Raw genomic sequence first — 14,771 nt, 5'->3', positions numbered from 1 at the left:
TACCAAACATTATGCATGCCGTTTAATGAAATTGATGCAATTGTCCGATGCATTTAATCCTGCCAATTTACATTGCGTCCTAATATCATGGATGAGCATTCCACTAATGGAATCACTAATGAGAAACAAAAACATTCTTTTTGCTCGTTATTGTTTTCGATAGATTAGACAATCGCCGACAAAAAATTGCTATCGATCATACTGCGCGAGAAAATTGCACCGCGCTTATTTTATTTCTTTCATACTCGATGATCGTCTGATTTTCTTTCTATCGTAGCGAAGATTACGTTGATATAAAATATCTGGTTGGGAATATCTCGGGGATGTAAATGATTTCATATATCACATAGTAAATCGATTTAAGAAATCAAATCTTCGAAAGATCTGCTAAAGTCTGATTTATAAGAATAATTGTTTTATTTATTTTTTTTTATTTTTTCCTATTCCGTCGTCGAATTTTAATTTCAAATATCTCGATAAACTACCGAGGCTAAAGACAAAGATATTAAATTTTTAGAATTCTTTTTCAAAGCGTTAGCTTCGTTTAGAGAAATAAATCCAATGTTATCTTTAACAGCTGATCTCTCGGAAGCGTTCGTCTCAGTGACGAAGCTCATCGGTGCACAATCTCCAAAATGATGTTAAGACGCGCTTTTCGCGAACGCGCTGCGCGCGGTTGATTTCACCGCAGTGCGGATGTGGCTTCGAAACCGATGTGAATACCGAACAAGGATTAGAGCATCGCGTTTAGCCGTACGGGCCGGCGGCGCGGCGTACCGAGACGATTAACGATTTTATGGAAGCTCGTCTAATGGGATTATCGGATTATTTCCGTGTCGGTACGAGTACTCTGCGAACGCACTATATTACTCCTCGCACTACTCTATGGATTACGTTCTCATTCTTGAGATCGCTGCTGGCGCCAAACTGTTATTCTTTGAGATTTCGGATGCGAGATTTCTCGGCAATCGAGTCGCAGTGAAATTGGCCTCGTGACAAGCGAAAAATTTGAATATCAATTTTGTCCTTTATTAAATGAATTTGTTATTTTGACAACAGCATGAATTACAAAATAGAAAATTTAATTTAATTAAGGGAAAGCGTGCTATTTCTGAAATATATAAATAACGCGTTTAATAGAATATTTAAATAATAATGTTCTCTATAATGTCAAGTTTCCTATACCACCATTTTAATACAGGTTTAATTTATAAATTCCATTAACCATCCGTATTTCTGAAGATTCTAGATTGATATGCTTCCGCAATAACTAATTTAATTTTGAATAAATGGAATATGAACGTGATTAGACGGAAGTTATTAATTCATGATTTAATTGCAAAATGATGTGAAATGTGATTTTGTAATTCTGTCGATTTTCCTATCTCTCTTTTGACACATCAGAATATTTTTAATGCTTTAATTATGGCGCAATCAAATATCGTATATTTTGTTAATATTACCTTATTTATTTTTCCATCGTGAAATCGATATCAAGGATAAATATACACGAGGTAGATATTGTTTATTCTGTTATTAAATTTTATTTACGCACGCGTATACATTTTTTTGAATAATGACATCGTTGTCACTATCATCATTACCGTTCTTATTATCGTTTATCAATTCGAAGATGGAACATCGAGATGAAACTAGGCCGCGTTTCCGCTTTTCTCCAAAAAAAAGTATGAAAATAACGGATGCGCACACGGGCTCGCGATTTATATCGTCATAAATATATTTACGGTTATAACTCGAACTCTCTTCGATATCGTACGACGCTTTATTTCATAGCTTCCGGAAATAGATCCGTCGACTTGCCGCGTCTCTAGAGGATCGATACTCCGATAAAATCCCGCTTGTTCGTTCACGGCCGCTCGAAAACAATCCGCGATTATTTCTCTTCGCGAAATACTGTCCGCGTATTCTCTTCTCGAATCAAACGCGCATCCGGCATATGAAAAGACGGGAAGATTATCAGTGATATCCGGCCCACGCGGCGAGGACTCGCGTCTCGCATCGTCAGAAACGATTCACGATCAGGGACACCATAAGAGCAAATTTATATTTTGATATATTAAATTTATATGTTAATCGAAAACAAATCGAGCTTTACAGTTTCACTTATAAAAGTGTCGAAATTCAAATTATTCTTTTCGTAAGAGAACTTGAGAATTTATGTATATATTATATTTTCATATAATTTTTTTCCAACATTAAGATTAATTTCCTCAAATTTCAACAAACTTCAATCAAATTGCTCGCAGACGGTCTCAGAATTATATGTTTTTATTTCAAAAAGTTAAGATCTTTATAGATACAAAAAATTAAACACGACATTAATATATTGATTCATATCAGTCACAATAAATATCTCATTGAAATCAATAAATATATATCTCTCACTTAAACATATAAAAAATATGTTGTAAAGAATAGAAGATTGTATTTTAAGTAATATTTCTTTGCTCGATTAAAGTTTTTGTTAAAGCAGCCAAAAATGATCAGCTACTCTGAAAAATCCTCATGCGATCCTGATGTGCCGACTTTGTCCAGATAGAAACACACGCACACGCATGTCATTTACGATTTGAAAACCGTCGTCATCCGGAGATTAGAGTGCCTCCGGTGCCATATGGGGAAACGACGAAACTTCCCCCAATCTGTAGGAGGTAACGACTCCCGCGTGTGCGCATGAAAGTCGTGATGCGTCTCGATTACGAGAGAAAGAACAAGGGGAGGAAAAGAAAAATGCGAGTCGCTGATAGCCTACGTTTTTCACAGCCCAAAATGCCGGAAAGTTCTCGAGCATCATTGTGCCGCAGATTCAACTCTCCGCAACGACAAGCGGCGCGAGCTTTTTCTAATTTCCCGCTGTATTTTGATCTTTGCATTTGCCGCGTGCCACACACTTAAAGTACTTTCTTTATTAATTTATTCCGATCATATACGGATAGTTGATGAACTTATGATATATACTGCAAAAAGAGTTCATCCAATTTTATTTATTATAATATATATAAAAGAGTATGACGCAAAAGATTATTTTCGAGATCCTAATAGGATATATAAGCTTGATGTCTGAATCCGTTCTATGTTAGAATCCAATTCTACAAGACGAGAGAAAAGTAAATTTTTATATACATACAAATCATTGTTTTTCTTTTCAGTTATTAAGGAGAAGTTTTTAATTATTGAGGAAATATTTAGTCTTTATTCCACCTTTATAATAAAATTAACGTAAATAACGACACCGTCGTTAAAAGGATATTAAAGGTATCAATTAGCTATTCTGATTTATAACCGGCTATATAATTGTTTCTGTGATCTTTTTTTTATAAATGTAGAAGTTAGAAAGATAAAATATAGAAATGTGGATTAGTTCCCATTATTACTCCACTTGACGAATGTGGATTCGGTGTTCACCCTTCGATAGCGGGCACCACTACTTTCTCGAGGGAGGAAGCGAGGGGGAGTCGACGTAAAAAATGCGTTCTCGGAACATGCGGAATTGCGTGCCACAAGACTTTCGCAAGCTCGGCATACACCGTCACTTTCCTTCCCGGTACAGTATAGTCGGCACCCTCCGTCGATTCGAGGACGTTTTCAATCAAGGGACAATCATCCCTCGACGAGCAATCCAAGTTCTATATCGGATCAGCCCGTCCCCCGACGAGACGTGGCCAGATCTGTCCTTCCCTTTCTTCCCCCAACCTTCTTATACGAACAACGATAGGAATAACTTCCGCTACACCCTCGGCAATGGTCTCCGAATGTACGACACTGCAAATGCGTGCGAGAGGTGTAATAGCACCACCCTGCGTTTCGAATATGGTTGAATTAATGTTCTCGTAGTGATTGGTTCCCATATGTTTCTTCATAATTTTTTTCATCAATGAGGATAAAAGCATTTTATTGTAGTATATTTATTATTTCTTGCATCAATTATCTAAAGAGATGAATTTTGAAATTTTCTTTATATTTGTGAAACCAGTATGAATTAGTTAGTATAAATCTTTTTATTTAACGGTTATCCATTTGCGAAAAATTTTAAATTATAGAAAAATGTACACATTATTGCAATCTGCGTGAAAAATTGATCGAAAGAGAATTATAAATATTAAAAATTCAAAAATGTAGGGTAGTGCGATCAGAACAAGTTACTGATATACGTATACGCGTGTATTAAGATTTCGTGTATATAGATATAATACTTTGTGAGAGATATGCACATGTAACGAGCGCAAAAACCGCGGGGCAACGTAAAAATAAAAATGTCGACGAGAGCCATCGTCACCTGATATTTTATTCTCGTATGCTAAATTCGAGAGAGTGACATCAAATTGGATTATTCAGCGCGAATAATTGAAATGGAATCGAAAAATCGACTGTCCTTATATTAATGTAAAATTTCGATAATGTGCTTGTAATGCGAGGAAAATTACCATCGCAGGCAAACGATCTCATTTTGCCGGAATAACAGAATATCGCAGTTGCATTACGTTAATTTTTTAACAGTATTACGAAGTGCGAAAAAAATTGTTAATCGAAGAGAAGAGATAGAATATCTGGAAGTGTAATATGTCGAAGTAGGAGAGAAAGAAATAATATATTTATTCTTCTATATATAATAATTTTTCGATACTCCGATATAACATTAATATGATTATACAATATTTTTATCAATCTCTTTTTTACGACTTTACACTTTATAATTTTTACTGGAAATGGAAATTGTTAAAATATCGTTATGCGACTTTAAAACGTATTTTTGTTTTCTTTATATAAATGTTAGACAGTTGATAATTATTGACATTTACTTCTTTCAAGTGCACAATTTCGTATATAATTACGAGATATTTTCATCATTTTATTTTTTCTTAGTCTTCTTAGTTTCGTATTTAATCGTTTCATAATGATATGAGGAGATAAATCGGATCGCCTAATTTTCGGGCTGGATAATCCGCTACGAGCTCGTCAAGAAGTTTCGCCATTGGCGCGATACGATAGGAGGAAACTGGATACATGATCACTTTGGATTTGCATACTCTCTCATAGTCTAAACCTCATTTGCTTAGGCGAATTGTCGAATTAAAGCGGCGACGATCGATCGTCGTGCAAAGCAAGCGATTTACTAAACTGGAATCGAATCCAGGCCAGATGAGCAATCGGAAAGTCTATTTACTGAATACGGTATGCTCATGATAATGTCGAAGCACCATCAATAATGGAATAAGCAAAAATCGGTCGCTAACAAATATAGCAGATGTAGTAAAAATTCGCTTAAAGATATTCGTCGATTATAATGAATAATACAACAAAATTATATCGACTCTTTTATTAGATTAAGATTTAAGATATGCAATTGAACAATCGATATACTCTTTAATAATTTTTATTCAATTCCTAAAAAAGAAAGAAAAATTATTAATGCTATCCGGCATTATTATTATTACGGAACAAAAATGAATTTATTAAACATTATCACGATTCTCGTATAGGAAACTTAAGTATTGGAAATATATGTCGCACATCAATTTCTATCGAATACGAATACTCGCTGAATCGGCCTTTTCATGCTCGCGAAGCGAGCACGTCGCTGCCATTTACGGTCGCACAATTTTCCGCCACCTCGGCTACCGCTGTTTCTCTCCGGCTTTAATCGCTTGCTCGACATCGTCGTCCCGACAATACGAATTGATGATCGAACGTAAAATTGATCGTTCACGTCGCGTGCCGAAAGCCGCGTTCAGCAGCGGGGAGTCCATTAAGATCTCGCATTATGTGTCGCGAATCATGCCGCGAACGCTCTAAATCGACTATCGTAATTTCGTGATTGCATATCGGACAATCATTCACAGACTTTCGTTGCTGGGATAAAGTTTGCGAAGTAAGAAAAAAAGCATGTTCTCTATCATCTTTTTACGTATTCTTCTTTCAAATAATATTTGCGCTATTTCATTTATGACTTTTTATCTTTATTTTTTAATTACGTTTAATGTTAGATTAAATCTAGATTTGTAAAAATATTAGGATCATAAATACTCGCACAATTCTTTTCGTAGCACATGTGTTTGTCTACGGCTTCGATATTTAAGTAAATGGATTGCGATGTTTGTGCAATGGCAGTATCATTTATGCAAATCCAAATCATCATGATCCAATTATCCCGGATATTTATTAGGCGAAAGATAATAGCAAACGTGACGAGGAACGAATATTGGCTATGAGATCGGCGAAAAATACGATTTAGTAGTTTTGTCGAATGAATGGAAAAAGCAATACTCAGTACGTGGATGCGTGCACGATATTACTATAGTATGTGTAAACCGTGAGGAAAGAAAAGTTAAGTGTGTAAGCTACCTGTGCCTTGTAATAAACCATATATATATGTATGTATATATGCAACATATGAGAAAAAGGAACGTAAATACACATTATATATATATATATATATATATATATATATATATATATATATATATATATATATATATAGATACAATGCGTGACACACTGACACACGCATAAAACATACACGAACGAGATACTCTTATGATAATCTATTTAAACAATCGTTGCCGTCTCTTCTGAAACAGAAACCCCCCCTCTCAGAATTTCATTACAGCGCCCGCAGAGAGAAATAACGGAGGAAATGACGAGGAAGTAAAAACAGAAATGAAAAAAATATGTTGTTGAATAAAATAGCAATAATCGAATTTTCAGACTGAATTATGATTGAATATTCGCAGGTCTTTGTTGTCGCGGCGGCGACGCGCGAGTGTGTTAATTATTATAAATACTGTTACACAGTGTCTTGCTACAACCGGGGAGATTAAAATAAAATCTCGAAGCTCGAAATCTTTGGAGATTTTATTTGCGCCTATAAAGATTTAATCCTGAACGCATAAAACAATTTTTTTAGCAATTTATTATTAATATAATATAATTATGATCCTTTAATGTGAATTAATTATTATTAGACAACAGCTTCTTGGATAGAAAATAAATAGAACTTGGAGGCAATCGTCGAACTTGACATTTCCTCCACTTCGCTTGCGTAGAAAGAAATGTATCCCACGATCGATTCTTTTTTTCGTTCGTGCACGGTCGGATTTATCACCGGCCGTTGTTGCGTAGCGAGCGGCCAATTGGCGAAGAACGATGCCCCTTTTTGATTTAAGGTTTCTCTTTCTTTACGATCGCGCGCAGTCGACTGTCTCGCACGACTAACAGCAACGCGCGCGGACACATAAATTCTTTCTGCCTGTGCTGGCTGGCATGTGGCAAGATCGAGATTCGGCGTGCGGGCTTTTCCGTCGTTATTTACTGCCATTCGCACGGACCAGAGGGATAGAAGGTGGAGGCTGTTTTTGATGTCGCGGGATAAGTGCTTTTTCTTTCTCCTCTCGAGACCGTTTTGTAATTTAATGAAAATAAAAAAGAATGCCGGGTCTCTCTCTTGTTTTTCCGACGAAGAAAAATATACGCCTTCTCCATCAAATCGGTGAGACGAGGAGCACTGCATCGAGGAAGAAAGCCAGGTAATGCGATGTACTTAGTTGATGCATGTTAATGCATGTGTGTACGAAATATAATATATATATATATATATATATATATTTTTTTAAATCTAAATAGTGAAAGTTTTAATCGATCTATGAATATTTCTTGCAATTTTTTCACCGATTTCTATATTAAAACAGGTAATACATAATTTAAAAATTACATATTATTAGGCATGAAAAATTAGATGTAGCCTATTTTAGAAACTCGGTTCGTTAGTAAAAATATAATAAAAATAACGCACGTATTATGATGAAATTATAATCCAATCGGTATGTCCGACGCAACGATGATATAATTGATGTCGCACAGTTTCCGCGAACACAGACGATCTTGATACACATAATTTTGTGAAAGTAAATGGCAGCAACTGCGAGAACGAATCGTAGATCGCTTGCTCAGCGTATTACACAAAAGGAACGAAACTGCTTTTGCGCTCGTATCAGCATTTTATCACCCATGCGATCGACATTATCCCTTTCCACAGCGCAACACGAACTACTGCGTCGCGCAAGGGGACATGTTTCCACCGCATTATCGATACCGCACGAAATCGATTACTGCTGATGTATAATTTCGTATGTATATCAATCCGTTGTTTCCACTTTTTAATGTGCGCGAAAAAAAATCATTTTCTTTAAATTTTCGCTAGATTTTTTTTACGAATGCGAAAGAAATTGAATTTTTCGTGGAATTAAATTAAAAAATTATTAAACCAAACAAGAGAAAGAGAGGAAGATAAGAGTAAAAAAAATTTTAACGAAGTTAGACGTCAAGGGTGAAAATGGATGACAAAATCCAATTGTTGAATTAATTTTAAATGTACTCTAATATTTCTCTCGACAAATAATATTTTTATTGAATACTCGAAAAGGAGAAATCAATTTTAAATTACCTGCACAATTTGCGTGTATAATTTTCGTGAGGAATGCATGTTTTCTATCGTGTTTTTATTCTTCCGCGTTTAATGATCACCTCTAGAGATGATATTATTGTTATTGATTAAAATCCGGTATATGTTTTATTTATTATCACGCTTTCAATGTAACACATTTTACGAACATCTCCGCATTGATTAATGACAATAATAAATATTTGTTATTATATACGAAGCACAATACCTCTCTCTGCATGAAAGACAATGCGGTTTCTGGAAATTCAACCGCGTAATAACGATGCGCTTTTCATTTTAAAATGTTTAATTACTACGTTTTACGGAATAATAATTAAATCTTGGTACGAGATATTTTTTTATATAATACGCATAATATTTATTTGCGAAATATCACATGCCGTTATTTCACTCTCATTAATTAATATTTTTTTAAGTTTTCCGATATGTATGCTACATGTATTTCTCAACAACGTTTGATTAGTATATTGTAGATGATAAATAAATTAACTGATTGGTATATATATAATTTTTATATAAATACATATATGTATCCCTTGCATAAATTATAAATTATTTATCTCATTAATTGATTACATTAATGGAACAATAATATTTTCTTGTTAAATTTTTTAGATACAGGCTATAAAAATCTTTAAAACTATTAAATATGCTTATAAAAATATAATATTTATACTTTAGAAAGTTAATCCTTGAAGCGAAAGTCATTTCGTAATTTTATTGAATATATTGCCGTATAGATAAATAATACCATATAATTATTGCGATCATATATTTCTATACTTGTGAGAATAAAATTTATCCAAGATTTGCTGATGATATTTGTTTGCCGCAGTAAAAACTGATAGCGATAAATCTATTTTCCTTTCATGGTTATACATGTGTTAGCTTGATGTGTTTGGTTCTTTTGCATAACACGACGGATTACCATTAACTGAATGCTAAGAAGTAAGAAATTCACTAAAAAAGCTTGTTGACATTTATCGAAAAACAAATGGATACCTGATTCTCGCAGTGTCTGCAATCAATTCCGGGTGATGCGAGATCGATATCGCCTAGATTGGAAAATAATCTATTGTTCTACCGCGTTCTAGCGTTATCTACCCACGTATGTCTCTTGTCCCTTCCGTATGTATATGTATGCGTTTCGAATATACATATGTATGTCCTATTACCTAACACACTAGCTTTCTGCATGTTGCAATTGAGATCGCGTGACAGACGGCCGTCTCTATCCGGTCGAATGAGACGACGTGACGGAACGCGACACGAAATCGGTACATGACCAGACACTTTTTAATCACGCATTACGCGGCCACCATAAATCTTCGGGCGACCCGTTATCGTGTTGGATGCACTGTCCAAAGACCATATTTCATTGTATAAGACGCATATAATATAGTACGTATTACATTTCGGACAGGACTGATATATATTTTGCAGGGAATATAATTTATGTCGTTCGTTATCGATGCCGGTAGCGATTTTTTCATCTGAGCTTTTATTGTAGAAAATTTCAAATCATATTGAAGGATCTTATTTTTTGACTTTTCTATGTTAAGACATTTGTAATGTTTAATGAAAAATTCAAAGCCCGAAAGCAATTAAAGATAAAATTCCCAAGTCCAACGGAATGATTGTTTATTATTCTTTACGATTCGCTCATTAACCACGCTCATTAATCAGTTTAGCCATTTTGCTTATAATTCTCTACCTAGTGATGTTATTTCCTTACAATCTAATCACTGCGATAATTCATTCATCAGCGTTTACCGTTCAATCGTGGAACGAATTTTTTTTTTACAATCGCGTTGATCGCAAAGATTGATCTTATAATCATGTTGCAATAAAGATAGTATGTAGATTATGTTTGCAAAATTCAATATTTATAAATTTCGAAAAAAAATTTATATATTTGCATTATATAGATCTTTATCAAAACAGTACATAAATTAATGAGGTAGAAACTCAACTCTTGTAAATTATAATTGACACGATTGGTTTATCTCGTATTAAAATATATAAATTTATGTATAATTAAATCTTGAAAATTCTAGTCGCGTTAAGTTTTATAAAAAGAGCCGTTAATATTAAATTGCATATATTTCAATATTAAGGGAGAATGTTTGCAAAGAAAATTATATTAAATTAAAAATATCGATCAAGTATCGATAAGTATCGGAGTCGGAGTTCTTGAATAATGCTCTCATTCGGTTTTATTTATAACACAGTCATATTCCTTTACTATATCAATACTTGATCGCCGCCCTATGGGAAGCAACGAGCAAATTAAAGTCTTCGTTAACATCCATGACTAAGAGCTTGATCCAAAATTTTTCTCCTTTTTTACGGTTTCTTTTACGATACGATCGATCAAGAAACGCGTTTCACGATTCTATTGTATTTATATAAATATTTTAAATTGATTCATGTTGAAATATACGGAAACGAGATCAAAGTTAATCAAATAAGCTAATATTTACTCATATGTTTTCATATAAAGCGCTTGCTCCACTTTATTCATATAAATCTATTCTATAATATTACATCGTAGACAGTCGTTATCGTCCAGGTACTTCTTCAATAATGCTAATGTACTTGCGAGCTATACAGTTGTACAGCTCACTTTTAAGGAGTTGTGTAATAAATCTGCAAGGAAGCCGTAAAATGATTATAAACGGCCAAAGTTGCACTTAACTGCGCGCCGACGTTGATTTAACGCGAACATTTACGTGGCTGAAAGTATATATTGTTGTGGGCGGCATCGTTGCCGAAGTCTTTTTCTAACGAAGTATCGCCGGCGAAATCTAGTTTCAACACTTTGCGCCATAAGCTCACTACGAGGCTTGTTTAAAGGATCTTCAAGAACGATTATGGAAGTAAGCCGGAGTGGCCGCGGAAGCCGCTACGGGGGGAGAAAAGGGGAAGGGAGAGGGGAAGATGGTGGTGACGGCAACGGAGAAAAAAAGAAAAGGAGGAAAAAGTTTATTCGATCAAAGCAATTATTGAAAATTGCCGTACGGACGTTCGGAAACTCACCATAATCGACTCGTTATTACTTCCGAGCCTCTGAGAAACGCTCGATGTTAATTTAAAAGATTAATTAAAGGCTCTCAAGATTTCTTCGTGGCGCATCAACGTCTTCTGATTATCACTTGGCTATCTAAAGAAGAATATGGGAGATTTTACGAAAATGTATAAAAAAAAAAAGTTTTAGAAATTAATTTTCTTTTTAAGTAAAAGAAGGAGAATATATATGTAGATGCGAACAAATATTGATATAAATCATTTGTCTGTCGTGTTTATATTTAATATAGCAAACTCACGAATTATTTATATTATTTATATTATTATTTATATAAGCAATTCAATAACATTCAGTTATGAAATTTGTAATCACAATTTATATTACAATATTGGTTTTTTTTTTTTTTTTATAAAAAGAGATTAATTTTTAAAAACGTGCGAAAACAAATTGATGAATTGAAAGCGAATTTCCACTTTGAATAACGGAGCTAATTTCCCTTCTTGCAATTTTTATAAAGTCGATGTCGAGAGACACTCTTGCAAAAGCAGATGCCCTTTAATAATTATAATCTTTGCGCGGAAGACATCTTTCTTCAAGAGGCGGGAAAAGAGTAAATTATACACGCGAAGAGAAACGAGAAGCACTCCATGTTGGCAGACGAGACGAGTCGAACTCGTTTTAAGACTCGATTTCAAGTTTACAAACGGTGTAACGTTAAGCCCTTTCCTTTTTTCCCTATCGCCATTTTCTTCTTATTTCTGAGTATTGCAGTCTGACCATTTACAGTCTACAAGGAACCATGTTGCCTCTCTCTCTCTTTTTTTCTCTCTCTTTCTCTCTGTGTCGGTGCATCGAAAAGGCGTGTTACAGCGCGCTATATAATAACGTAATTTACGGTGAACCGCTGTTATCGTGACAAATTTCGGTATTCGTGCAATTGAGATTTAAACTTTTCACCGAAAAGATGAAATGGGAATTTTTATTGCGTCTCGTGAGCACCTGCTGTTTATGCACATAGTGTTTTTTAACATGGTTTGTAAGTTAAAAAAAAAAAACTTATATAGAGTTGAGTTAAAAGTTTTGTATTAAAAAAAATAGTTACAAATCAAGTACATAATCATTTTTTTTTTTTGTCAAAAAGGCGTTTTTCAACATTAAGTATTTTTAAATTCGATACAATATATTTTTCTTTTTCCAGAAAAATCAATGAGATAAATAATAAAAAGTGTAATAAATTTTCAAAACATTCGCGTGAATGAATTATACGAACGATGAGTATATCGGGATAATGATGCCGAGTATATTAATCATCGTTCTAGTTTTCGCGTTCGTCCTTGTGCAATTTAGGCGAACTTGCTACCATTTAATCACTTAGGAAGCACAATTTTTCTTTTACATTGGCGGAGCAGCTGCAACGTTACACAATCTCGTAGTCATCTATGATATCATGATTTATCTCAATCTCGAGAATATGGTATTGCCTTTAAAGAAATTGGAAGTTTTATCGAACAGCTGGCGTTCTAAATTATATATGATGAAACCGTAGATTAAACATGGATCACATAAATTGAGGTCATTACTTTTGATTTGTCAACCCTACAATTGTATGGATTATAATATTGATAACCTCTATTTTTTTATCATATAACTATCATATTTTTTAAAAAATGGCGTATTTAGAAAAAAATATTTTTTGAATATACAAGAAAATATGCAAAAATCTGTAATTGTCCCAATTCCAAAGACATATAATAGTGACATATGTCACTATTATAATAACGGACACATATTTCATTTTCAACAATTAATTTTTATCTCTTATATGTCAATTATATATTGTACTTATAAGTTGTTTTATCACGTATTTGTTCCAAACATACGCAAGTGCATTTTAATATCTCGGTAGTTGCAAGTGTATTGTATAATGCAGTTTGTGTAATCACAAAGACACAAAGGCGAAGAATATGAAATGCATAAAAATAGAAGTTAGTCAACAGTGCAAAAAAAAAGAAGGCCAGTATGCTAAACATCTCGCGGAACAAACCAATATTTACATTTGCGTCGCGCAAAAAATTAGGCAAAATGCTCACCGAACGAGAAATATATCTGCTCGTTTAGTTAAAACGATTTTTATTGCAGCTCTTTTGTTATCTTGACGCATATCAAAAATTTTGTGTACTCGCTTTTCAGTAGCCATTTATTTCTTAATAAATTTAATGATAATATAAAATATAGACGTTTAAAAGAAATTTAATTATTTAAAAACGGACATACTAATCAAGTCAGCGTATTTATTATTCCTTTATACGAAATAAAAAAAATTAAACATAATACCGACGAATGGACGAGCACAAAATATGTTTAAAAATTCTTACTGCAGTTTTGTTGCATGTCGAAAAATTTATGTACGCGATTTAATTCTTTAATCATCTTTACCGATTGTGTAAAGTAGACGGTTTAATAGCACGATCAATGAAAATGAGATAAATATTTTAATGATATAAGTGAATTTGTGGTATAGTTTTTTTCACGAACTGATAGCAGATTGTCTGCTCGAACGTATGGATAATATAATCACATAACAAGCAGACTAGCCACAATTTACTTTTTGACATGATTTGCTTTTCCGACACTGTAATGGTGGTAAAGTTCCACCCACTAAAGGAGCAAGAGAGATAGAGATAGATAGATAGATAGATAGAGAGAGAGAGAGAGAGGAAGAGAGCGGGAGACCACATTATCGAATCAAATTTACAGTAGCTAATTATGGTACGATATAATCCGTTAATGAAGCTGTACGTTAACTCAACGTAGAACGGACTATCGAAGCATTATTTATAACAAACGCTGACAAATCCCTCGCTTAACATTTGATCGAGTATTTTCCAACATTGTTTGAAAATTATATCTAGTTGCCTGACATGTGACATTATCATTTTATATATTATTTATAATGCGTGATATAATTCCGAATTCATACATTTTTAAATGTTCAAGATATACGCGATAGTATAAAGTCATTTCGGTGCGAAAAATGCAAATATTGTAATAATTTTGACATAATTGAGATTTTAAGGAAAAAATTTGGTAATAAAATATAGAAATGCATATTACGAGTACAAAAAAGTATTAAAATAACAAAAAAATATACATTACAAAAATTCAATACAGTATATTCGATGAAAATTTTTGCTCGTAGATTAATTTTTAATTTACATTCTCGCCATAGTCATATCAACAATGTATTATCCATTAAATGGCGAA

Source organism: Polyergus mexicanus, unplaced genomic scaffold (assembly GCF_030449975.1).
Source record: "Polyergus mexicanus isolate NDT 795.1 unplaced genomic scaffold, iyPolMexi1.0 SCAF_6, whole genome shotgun sequence".
In the NCBI taxonomy this organism is placed as follows: Eukaryota; Metazoa; Arthropoda; class Insecta; order Hymenoptera; family Formicidae; genus Polyergus; species Polyergus mexicanus.
This window is presented reverse-complemented; position numbering follows the sequence as displayed.